This window comes from Salvelinus fontinalis, chromosome 17 (genome assembly GCF_029448725.1).
Source record: "Salvelinus fontinalis isolate EN_2023a chromosome 17, ASM2944872v1, whole genome shotgun sequence".
NCBI classification, from domain to species: Eukaryota; Metazoa; Chordata; class Actinopteri; order Salmoniformes; family Salmonidae; genus Salvelinus; species Salvelinus fontinalis.
Window position 1 is genome coordinate 24,937,204 of NC_074681.1, and position 12,539 is coordinate 24,949,742.

The 12,539-nt window shown below is 39.4% G+C and overlaps 1 pseudogene; it reads right to left on the reverse strand.

Annotated features, from left to right (window-relative positions):
* Positions 1-2,988: 2,988 nt before the first annotated feature.
* The window catches only part of LOC129813481 (regulator of G-protein signaling protein-like), a 29,806-nt pseudogene continuing 20,255 nt past the window's right edge, over positions 2,989-12,539 (reverse strand).

Sequence of the window (12,539 nt, forward strand, 5' to 3'; positions counted from 1 at the left end):
AGAAATATTACAAGCTTGAGATTCAAAAAACTAACTTTGTGTTGATTGTTTTCTACTGATTTGGAGATACATCACCAAAGTATACAGTGTATGCTAAAATCCAACAATAATGACAGACAAGATGACTGGCAATGCCTTTTGAACAAGCAGAACTTTATCAAGTTATGAAAGAAAGCACGGACATAAGAGACAAGAACAGTAAACAATAAAAAATCATGGGAAGAAAAGGGACAAAAAAACATGTTATACAGTCTGCCATTTACAATATTCACTTATTTTTCACCGGAAAAGACCTTGTCTCTGTCACGATTCAATCTACAGCCCTCTCCCCAAAAGCTGTATAATACCTAGTTAAAGCCAGCAGGGTGTGAAATGGTGTTTTGAAATAAATGAAACTGACTATGAAACAGTGGAATTGGAAGATATTGCTATGTCAAGCTGACAGACAAGGTCCAGAATGAAGCAAAAAAGTTATTATCACAAAGAGAATAGCTGGATAAAATAAAACCCATGATGCCTAGCACTGAGCCTCGTTCTCTGTCAGCAACTCTGATATTGACATAGAAGAGGCAGAATGCCTCATCCTTCCAGAAGGCATCATGGGAATTAAATCTCATCGTCTCCATTCAAAAATCACATCTTGACCTCAGTTCCAAGTACACTACATGACCAAAAGTATGTGCACACCTGCTCGTCGAACATCTCATTCCAAAATCATGGTCATTAATATGTAGTTGGTCCCCCCTTTGCTGCTATAACAGCCTCCACTATTCTGGGAAGGCTTTCCACTAGATGTTAGAACATATCTTCCATTCAGCCAAAAGAGCATTAGTGAGGTTGGGCACTGATGTTGGGTAATTAGGCCTGGCTCACAGTCAGCCACATTTGCATTTGCAGTTTGTTTTGGTTGTGTTTCAGATTATTTTGTGCTCAACAGAAATTAATGGTAAACAACGTATTGTGTCATTTTGGAGTCAAAGTCAATTTTATAACAGTAAAGTATGTTTCTGAACACTTAATGTGGATGCTACCATGATTACGTATAATCCTGAATGAATCGTGAATGATGATGAGTGAGAAAGTTACAGAGGCACAAAGATCATACCTCCAAGACATGCTAACCTCCACGACCAATAAAAGGGGAGGTTAGCATTTTTTGTGGGGGGTATGATATTTATGCCTCAGTAACTTTCTCACCTCACCCGATATGGATGAAATGTCCTCAAATTAAAGCTGACAGCCTGCACTTTAACCTCTTGATTATTGTATCATTTCAAATCCAATGTGCTGGACTACAGAGCCAAAACAACAACAAAAATATGTCACTGTCCCAATACTTTTGGACCTCACTGTAACCACAATATAAAACAAACTCTAAACGAAAATCATGTACTGTAATGAGTCACGGCACTAAGTATTGAATCCAAGCAATATTGGTGCAAATGGCCTTTTCAAGCACAGTTTACAGTATTTAATGATGCCATATTAATTCATGTAGGCAGTCTTTGGTTATTGATGATCCAAATAAAGTGTTAAGCGGATTAGGGAAGCAGCATCCTAAAAGACCCCTTTAGCTTTGATTTACAACTCCAGTGGTGACTAGTCACAGGGGAAGACTTTGGGTCATTGGCTTAGTGATATAATGCCTGGGACATTTAAAGCTAAGAGACAGGCACATTGTTAGCCTCATTCATTTTTAAGGTGGACTCTTATCCTGAGTTTAGATGGGTCCTGAGTATCGCCAGACATACTGATATATGACAGACATGGGACAACAAGGGTTGAGGTTGTGGAGGGGGATGATGGGTGAGAGAAGAGAGGGGAGGGGAGGAGTGTTTTGAGAGGGGGAAAATATTTAGCCTGTGCAGTTGGGAGGTTGGGGGGAAGGGTCAGTGTCATGGATGAAAGACTTGTATGGAAAGTGAATCTCGCTTAATGCTTTGTCTCTACTGATCTTAGCCTCAGACAAACCTCTATCCCTCCTGGGACAAAGAGTACAAAGCTCCATAGCGAGATTATTGTACAGGATGAGACACTTCAACACACATCACGTTAACACACAGTCCGTACTAAACGTTTGACTACAGTAAATATATTTTCTTACTAACGGAATTAGCGAAATAACTACCAAAACAATATTGCATGCTAAAAATCTATATGGCAAATAATCAATACCATAATAGATCTGATAGCAGTGTTCTGTATTGGTCAGTGGTTCCCCCTGCTGGTGAATGAGCAGGTGTGTTTAAAAAGCCTTTCCCAATTCACATCTGTATTGTAGCTGTTGGTGCTGACTTATCCTAACCATCCATGTAATATTTTAATAAACTTGCCGTATTATTCATATAGAAAATATATAGTCTTTAGTTCTATTGTTAAAAAGATAGACTAGTCCTCCTCCTGGATTTTTGAGAGCGAGGATCCAGAAAACGAGTGGGTTAGGTCAGAACGAGGTAGAGACGTTTGAGGACTAAAACAACATAAAACAAAATGGATTCCTCCCATTACTAATTGTTATTGCAGGACTGTAATAGATATGTACCACTAAGCTCTATGAGGTGCATTTATAGGCTTACCTGAGAATGGGACATGCAGACTTTCTGTGTTGGTTGGACACCTCCAGTGGTGGAAATCTAATAGAAACGATAACAGATGAACAGTAAGTACAGAAGTCAATAAAACCCCAGAGAAACAACTGAACTGGTCACTGCATGGGTCACCACCACTACTTCATGACAGTTGGTTGGGAACTTAGAACTTACTCTGAGGAGTGGATTTGAGCAAGGACCATATTGAGACCACAATGCACTGTAAACCTAAGGATGGTGTATTTATCTGTGGACAGAGATAGAAGACCATCTTAGTGTACTTAAATAAACAGACTTACCACACAAAACTCTACACACCACTAAATAATTAGCTTTCCATAAGCCTAACTATATAAGGGTTAATAATTTTATATGAAACACCGTGTTGAAATAACATCCCTCAGGACTCACTTGTCATGGTGGTTTGGACCTTTTCGTACCAGTCAGAGTTGAATCGATGGAGGTAGTCAGGAAGAGCTGTGGAGTCTTCTTTCTCAGCATTATCTCCAACTATACCTTTCTTCACCTTTTGGCTATAGAACCTGCAAGGCAAATACAGCCATCAATCAGATAGTAAAAGGTCACATGGTCGGTAAAAAACGTTTGGCCTTAGTCATAATTTATCATTCCTGTGGGCAAAAGGTGGGGAGCGTTTTAGAAGGTGCTAGGCACACTTGGGACAAGGTGTTGCCCTAACACTTACTTTTTCCAACATAAGATGAGGTTAGGGAAGATAGCCATAATAGCTTCATAGAAGAGTCCTCGGTCCACCTTGCCCAGCCCATGGCAAAGACCTGCTGGATGGACTCCCTGGCACACTCTGCTATGTTGATCTATAGGAGACAATGAGGACACTATCAGATACCGGTAAATCAGAATCATGAGATAGATGAGATGGACATAGAGGATTTAAAATTATGGAATTATAACAATATCTGTTTCTCATTAGTTTTTAATCTAATATCATCCTCCTTGAATTGCAATGTAAATAGCAAGGTAAGTACTTCACATGTTATTGATCAGCTCTAATATGTTAAGAACGTTCCTATGGGAGGTCAGGGGGACTGAGAGGGGTGGGATACAGTACAGTCAAAGTATGAGTAAGTAAGAGTTTGGGAGAGATCTCTGACTTGAGGAACAGTTTGCAGATCATTTGAGCTTTCTGGTGGAGAAGGGCATGGTGATTCTCCACTTCATGCCCACTGATGCCATTATAGGGCCTGAGTCGGCCATGTTCCTGACACGAACACTCCCTCACAGTAGACACAAACACAAAAAGAGTTCCTCTGTCACTTATCGATCCAATTATGGTAAGTAGGCAAAATATTCATAAAATATTAATACGTTTTCCATATTCAGTTGACTGAACAATTCAGTTCAAGTTAGTAAACAATCCTTCTCCATAAAATCATCTCCATATTCAATGATAAAAAAAACAATCATCAATAGTCTACTCTCTCGCTCCAGGTAAAATGACAGATCGTTGACTTGGAATTCCACCACTATCAGTTTGTGGTTGTCGACCCACCTTTTCAAGTGGGAGGAGTCTCCATCTGCCATTGACTGTTTCAATCTGCTGGCTTTCCATTTTTTTTTTAAACCTTTATTTTGACAGAGAAGTCATACTGAGACTAGGGTCTCATTTTCATTAACGGCATGCACTCTGAGAAACATGGGAAAAGACTCCTTTGTTACTAGATGGGCGACAGAGGATAAACTGTCAACCCTAACTCTAAATCTATCCCTAGTAGCATTAGCTACACCACAAGTCAAATACCGGCATGGTAAAGCTAAACAGGGGAACTTACTTAGAGAGAAGTCACTCCAGTTGTGTCTGAGGTAGGCCTCAAACTGGCTCCTGGTCAAAATGTCCTTCATGGCATTCCGGAATTTACAGATGCTTTTGATGAACAAGAAGAAGATGCTCAAAACATGTTTCAAGAAGAAAAAGAGGAAATCATTTTGTGATAAAAGAATAGTTAACATTTGAGAAATATAGACGTGCCACAATAGGAATTGAGGGTGTCGTTGGAAAGATTGCTGTCAGAAGTATTACAATGGAAATGTACTTTTAATTTGCCTGTCTTCCTATTTCAAGACATGGCATATGAGGGTGCAGTGGTGATGGGTTGGACAATACTTTTCTCAACAATCATCTTAAAAAGCATATACTTAAAAACTGGAAATCTACCTATCCTCTGATGTTCACGCAATGGAAAGGTAAAATGCTTTTCTATCTAAAAATAGTAAAGTGAAAGTGCGTGTGCAACGAAGAGACAGTTTTGCCATGTGGTTGAAAGTAATACAGGTGCTGGAGATAGGGGTGAGGGCTAGTGGGTCTGGGCAGGTGTGATGTAGTTGATGTTTGTATGATGTTGTCGTTTGTATGTGTGGGTCATTCCACCAGAACGGTACCATTTGGACTTTCACATTTTAAAAATTTGTTTACCAAAATAAAATAACAATTTGAACACCCCATGCATGACATGAAGGACATATTTAACCTGCAAGAAAACATATTTTCCCATCTCAGGCATCAAAGACCTAGTATTATTCATTATCTTCTGATATGGACACCGTTTGTCTTCAACCCAGTTATGGACAATATGGACGTTGTCTGAATGGGATTATAAAAGACACTTGTAATAAAATCAACATTTACCATAAGTCCCTCAAATTAATTCAATAATTGCAAATATAAAATATATATAAAATCTCACACTTTTGCTACATTAAAGCCTGAAATGGACGCTTGTGTGTCAGCAGCCTCATCATTGTTTTATTAAAAGTATGGTTTCACTTCAGAATTTTAACTAAAATCAATATTCTCAGGATTACTGTAAATATTTCAGACTGAGCTCAACAAACATTAAATTCATATTTCATAAACGTTCCAGTATTTTATCACAAAAATGGTCATGTAACAGGGTTGAGAGTAGGGTAATGGTGTTGAAGTGTTGAAGATGGTAACGGGGTTGAAGAGACAAATACAGCTTCTATATAAATTGGTTTTGTTTATTCTCAAAATCACTCCAACATTTTCTATAAACAGTGTATTTCATAGATATACCCATGAAATGAGGACAATTTATATACATTTGAATTAAACTGTGTTGTATTAACCCAACTGCAGAAAAAACAAAACAAAATTTCAAAACACACCTGGAGCGCAATAAGCAGGATTTCATAAGGTGGTTATCTCTTCCCATTTCATTAGCAGGTCGCATTAACTCTGTCAAGATGACGGTCTTGACAGAGTTAATGGGTTTTTGTACTTATTCTAGGTTTTTGTACTTATTCTAGGTTTTTGTACTTATTCCAAGTCATTATTTTTTTCTGCCAAAGTCAATGTTCAAACAACTGGACAGCTGCATTTCCAACTTCCTTTGGAAGTCAAATCCAAGAATGAGGAAGGTATATCAAGAGAGACCTAAAACTTCTTCAACTACTACTGCTCAGAAAATATTTCTAAATGTGTTTATTTGGTTTCCACATTTGAAAACAAGGATGGCCCAACTTGGGCTATCATGGAGTTACAGTCAAGTCTTCTAACTTCTCCGGTCTCGCTCCTGTGCTCCCCACTGCCTATAAACCTCGACACCCATATTTTGAATCCCATTGTCAAGAACTCCCTTAAAATCTGGTCCCAGTTCCAAAATCACTTTAGACTTAACCAAACAAGCTGCTTCTCCCCATTAACATCTAATCATCTCTTCCCAGCCTCGCAGATAGACACTGCATTCCAGTCCTGACAAAGGAATGGCCTGGTGTTTTTTACTGACCTTGATAACACATTTGTGTCATTCGAAACTCTGAGGGTTGACCATAATATTCCCAATACCCACTTTTTTAGGTATCTCCAAACTTGCAGCTTTGCTAAAAAAACATGTTCCTTCATTTCCGCTCCTGCCTGCAAATATTCAAGTTGAGAGGTGCTTAGACCTTAACCCCTATGATACGGAACATTATTACGCCTTTCTGCGCAAATACCAAGTCTGCATGGGAACACGACAGGGGTGGCGAGCTACCCGATGAGATATGACAACATAGTATAGAGCGTCATTTTGCATAAGGCATGGACTCATTCAGTCTTACACAGTCTCATTACTCAAATGACAAACTGGAAAATATATATCCAAATGTGGACCCAAAGTGTTTGAGATGCCATCAGAGTCCAGCAACTGTGGGGCATATGTTTTGGCCATGCCAATCTCTGAGGGGGTTTTGGGACCCCATATTTAAGGCATTTTCACATCTATGCAACAAAACTGTTGGCCCCAATCTGTTCACTGCTATTTTTGGCATACCACCTTTGGCTTCTACTGTTACCACCCACCAGACTAATGCAGTAGCAGTTCCTTCACTTCTAGCTCGCTGTCTTATCCTCTTTAATTGGAAGTCGGCAGGACCTCCTTCTCTTACACAGTGGGTTAGGGAGGTGATGTCTGCCACTAGAAATGGTTAGAGACGCTGTGCGGGGCTCCCGAGAGAAGTTTGGCCTGACGTGGTCCCCTTTCTTGGAACATGTAGAGAGCCTATTTTTCACATAGCTTAGCTCTCACATGCCAGTATAGGCAGTCATGTCCTGTGTAAGTGGCTGTGATGTCTTAATAGGAATCGATTGGTACTGTCATACCTGTTCAATTATCTATGTTCTTTTTTTCTGTATGGACCTGATTCTCCTGGTCCTGGGCGGTGCAAGTCCTTGTTCTTGCCCCAGCGTCGGCACACTTGGTTAAATTGACCAACTCATAACCAAACTTCTGACTGGATGCGGGGGCATGGATGGGGGCCAGGACTGGGGGACGCTGTTATGGGACAGATGGTGTTTGTTCTGCTAGTGGAGAATGGCTATAGTTTTTTTCAGTATAGGCAGATGTCATGTCAGTGGCTACAGTGTGTCAACAGGATTCCATTATTATTGTGACACCTATATTATTGTATTCATTGTATTTTATTTTCTCTTTTGTGCATCTTATTTATTTAATTAATTGCATAATTGTTTTTGTTTATTTGTTTCTGTCATTGTTGTTGTGCTGTTTTTTAGTATGATGCCTTGGTTGGGTGTGTGTGTGTGGTAGGGATGGGTGGGTTGGTGGAATAAAGGACTGGGGATGTTGGCAAATCGCGCTGTTAAGACACTGATGCCCTTTGCAACCACGTACCTATGTGAGAGTGAATTCTCGGCCCTGACCAACATGAAAACTAAATACAGGCACAGACTGTGTGGAAAATGATTTAAGACTGAGACTCTCTCCAATACAACATTGCAGAGTTATGTGCATCCTTTAAAGCACACCCTTCTCATTAACCTGTGGTGAGTTATTCACAATTCTCCATGAACAAATAAGGTTTAATATGTAAGATGGTTAAATAAAGAGCAAAATTATTGATTATTATTATATTCTTATTTGTGCCCTGGTCCTATAAGAGCTCTTTGTCACTTCCCATGAGCCGGGTTGCGACAAAAACTCACACTCATTCTTATGTTTAATAAATGTATCGTATAGTGTGTGTGCGTGGCAGGCTTACAATGATGGCAAAAAACAATATTTGAGAGCACGCTGACCCTGGTGGTAGAAGGGGTACGCAGCTGGAGGTTGAATGTTTGAAGGTGTCACGCCCTGACCATAGAGAGCTTTTTATTCTCTATGTTGGTTAGGTCGGGGTGTGACTAGGGTGAGTCATCTAGGTGATTGTATTTCTATGTTGGCCTGGTATGGTTCCCAATCAGAGGCAGCTGTTTATCGTTGTCTCTGATTGGGGATCATATTTAGGCAGCCATTTCCTCTTTGTGCTTTGTGGGATCTTGTTTTTGTGTAGTGCCTGTGAGAACTGCATTTTCTTCACGTTTCGTTTGTTCGTTTATTGTTATGTTCATGTTTTATGGATTGGTGTGCGACGGGTTCTTGTACCCACATTTATTTTATTATGGACTTTGGTTTTGGAGTTTATGTTTTAAGTTATTAAAATACTCCATCTATACCAAGTTTAATTCTCCTGCGCGTGACTTCCCTGCCACCTACATACACAACGTGACAGAAGGGGTACGGGACTATAAACAGTTTGGGAACCACTGCTTAGACTGTGAAGATCTAAGCAGAAATGTTGCTTGACAAGAATAGAATGTTCTCTTCAGTGATGTCACTCGAATAGGCGTATACACATGGGCTATGGACTACTGTATATTCTTACACGTCGACTCTGGTCAGTTGAACATGTGCTCTTTATGACAGAACGTTAAATCAGAAGTTTGGTGGAAAAACTCATCTGTATGTCCCGACCTTAAATGTTTTTTTGACTTAATAATAATAGTACAACATCATAATGTTTTGCTACTTTGCTGTGCCATACCTAATAAATTATAAAGAACATTTGTATTTTGTATTAAAGAGGACAGCACAATTTTGCCTTACAAAATAACATCTGTGTCCATTAAACTTTAATGCTTTGAAGTCAATCAGGTAAACGTCGGTTGGAAAATATGCATGTTTTATTGCAGGGATCGGTAACTTGCTGCCCGTGAGCCAAAACCGTTCCATGAGTGATCTTTTGGGGGCCTCCCAAAGAAAGGATTTTAGTTTTGGGTCAGAAAAGACACCAGGAATTCATAAAAGAATAATGTAACTCAGGAAAACCTGTTAATTTAGGAAATCTGTTCCCAAATATTCCCACAAATAAAAAAAGAGACAAATGTGATCATGACTCAATGTAATCAAGGTATGAAATTATGACTATTTTAAAATCTTTGTTGGGGCTTAGTTGTGGTCAATTTGCAGTGTACAAATTATTCGAATTATGTTCTTGACACCTGTAAAAGGCAGGTGTCATGCATACTGCAGATAGTGTCTAAAGATAGCTCAAATTCACATTGGCCTACATGTGGTGAACAGCAAGGAAAAAAGGGCATTAAAAATGAACTAATATAATATAAACTGCTGTAATAAATAAGGGAAATTGGTACCACTTATCAACTTTCAGTTGCCTACCAGTCTGCCTCCAGAGATTTGATAACCAGATCCTGAGCAAAGAGGGAGTCGGGAGAAAACTATCTCATCTTCGGGATCTGTGAAATGAGGTTGGCACTGCACTGAAAATAATCCTCTACAATGACAGACACACAGACAGGGGACCAAAATAATACTGGTTATTAATAATAAGCTTGGCTCAGTGTGTGAAAAGGTTTAACGGTCTCAAGGGAAGGCAGGCAGGCAGCAGGAGGCAAAGGATAAAGTGCCAAAATGTTGGTTTTATTAAAGGCACAGTGCAGTCAAAATGCATTTTTAAATAAAAAAATTATAATCATATTGTACAAAAGCTGATGAATCTCACACTGTAAAAGTGTGGAATTTGTTTTATCATTGTTATTTCCTGATAGTTGCTGGTTTAAAATACAATCTACACAGGACCTTATAATCAGCAGGTTTTACATGGGCAGAGTTTTGGCTTAGTTAATATAGACTAATAACGAAGAGGGTTCCAAACCTCTGTCAATAACAGCAATTTTTCGCTTTTCCCCTCCCCACTCAGACCACTCCCAGACATTCCTAGCAAAATTATTGCGTGAGAAATACTTTAATGGAAAACTATTACAGTAACCCACTGGGCACAGTCTGGTTGAATCAATGTTGTTTCAACATAATTTGTCAATTTTTTATTTATTTTTTATTTTATTTCACCTTTATTTAACCAGGTAGGCTAGTTGAGAACAAGTTCTCATTTGCAACTGCGACCTGGCCAAGATAAAGCATAGCAGTGTGAACAGACAACAACACAGAGTTACACATGGAGTAAATAATAAACAAGTTAATAACATGGTAGAAAAAAAGAGAATCTATATACAATGTGTGCAAAAGGCATGAGGAGGTAGGCAATAAATCGAATAATTACAATTTAGCAGATAACACTGGAGTGATAAATCATCAGATGATCATGTGCAAGTAGAGATACTGGTGTGCAAAAGAGCAGAAAAGTAAATAAATAAAAGCAGTATGGGGGGTGAGGTAGGTAAATTGGGTGGGCTATATACCGATGGACTATGTACAGCTGCAGCGATCGGTTAGCTGCTCGGATAGCAGATGTTTAAAGTTGTTGAGGGAGATAAAAGTCTCCAACTTCAGATATTTTTGCAATTCGTTCCAGTCGCAGGCAGCAGAGAACTGGAAGGAAAGGCGTCCAAATGAGGTTTTGGCTTTAGGGATGATCAGTGAGATACACCTGCTGGAGCGCGTGCTACAGGTGGGTGTAGCCATCGTGACCAGTGAACTGAGATAAGGCGGCACTTTACCTAGCATAGCCTTGTAGATAACCTGGAGCCAGTGGGTCTGACGACGAACATGTAGCGAGGGCCAGCCGACTAGGGCATACAGGTCGCAGTGGTGGGTCGTATAAGGTGCTTTAGTAACAAAACGGATGGCACTGTGATAAACTGCATCCAGTTTGCTGAGTAGAGCATTGGAAGCTATTTTGTAGATGACATCGCCGAAGTCGAGGATCGGTAGGATAGTCAGTTTTACTAGGGTAAGTTTGGCGGCGTGAGTGAAGGAGGCTTTGTTGCGAAATAGAAAGCCGACTCTAGATTTGATTTTGGATTGGAGATGTTTGATATGAGTCTGGAAGGAGAGTTTGCAGTCTAGCCAGACACCTAGGTACTTATAGATGTCCACATATTCTAGGTCGGAACTGTCCAGGGTGGTGATGCTAGTCGGGCGTGCGGGTGCAGGCAGCGAACGGTTGAAAAGCATGCATTTGGTTTTACTAGCGTTTAAGAGCAGTTGGAGGCCACGGAAGGAGTGTTGTATGGCATTGAAGCTTGTTTGGAGGTTAGATAGCACAGTGTCCAAGGAAGGGCCAGAAGTATACAGAATGGTGTCGTCTGCGTAGAGGTGGATCAGGGAATCACCCGCAGCAAGAGCAACATCATTGATATATACAGAGAAAAGAGTCGGCCCGAGAATTGAACCCTGTGGTACCCTGTGGAACCCTGTGGAACCCTGTGGTCAATGCATTATCACGTTGAATCTGGATTTGCAAATAGTCATCAACCAGTACTGTTTTCATATCATTTCAATCAGCATTGCAAACATTGACATTAGGGTAAAACTTCAACTTAAATACAATGATTTAACCTGACTAACAGGTTGTTACATCAATTTAATTTACACATAATCATCAAAACTATATATACGTTGAAACTGCATTGAAAATTCCACATAGATTCTACATTCGATTTTTTACCATTCTAAGTGGAAATTACAACACAATTCAAGTCATGTGGTTATGTAAATATGTTGAACATGCAACATCCAGTCCACGTCCCATTTTGATAATATTTTAGATGTTGACATTTTTGTATATTGTCACTGTTTAATCAACATTTGTTTTTCATCCTATTTTTTTTTTATCCTATAGGTGGGTGGTTGAAATAATGTTGAATTTCATATTTGATTAGACATATTTTATTTGACCTTGTTTCAATGTTGATAGTGAAATGGTATGTTTGAATCAACGTCATTATTTCAATGTCATGCCATCAACCAAAATAAAGAGATACCTAGAGGTATATTTAAATCAAATCTGTAGCCACAGTCAACAATTCCTGCCTTAACAGTGACTCCTATTGGTATATGAGGAGAACATGTCCACCATCCAGATGCTTACCTCTATGTACCCTACTTAGCTTTGGAAACAAGCTGTGTTCATTTCTACTGAGCTATCATGTCAACACAAAAAACTTTGATCAGCTTTCACACTCATTTGCTTACTCATGCTCTACCTTAACATTGAATAGTTGAAAGCTAACTTATTTTCCACAATCTATGTGAAAGTAAATTCATAGTGAGGTTGGGTTTATGTAGGCTACACTCAATGTAGTAGTACATTGACATCTGATTTGCCCAAAGCACACCATCATTTCAATGTGTAGATAAGTATACAATCAGTAGCCCTATA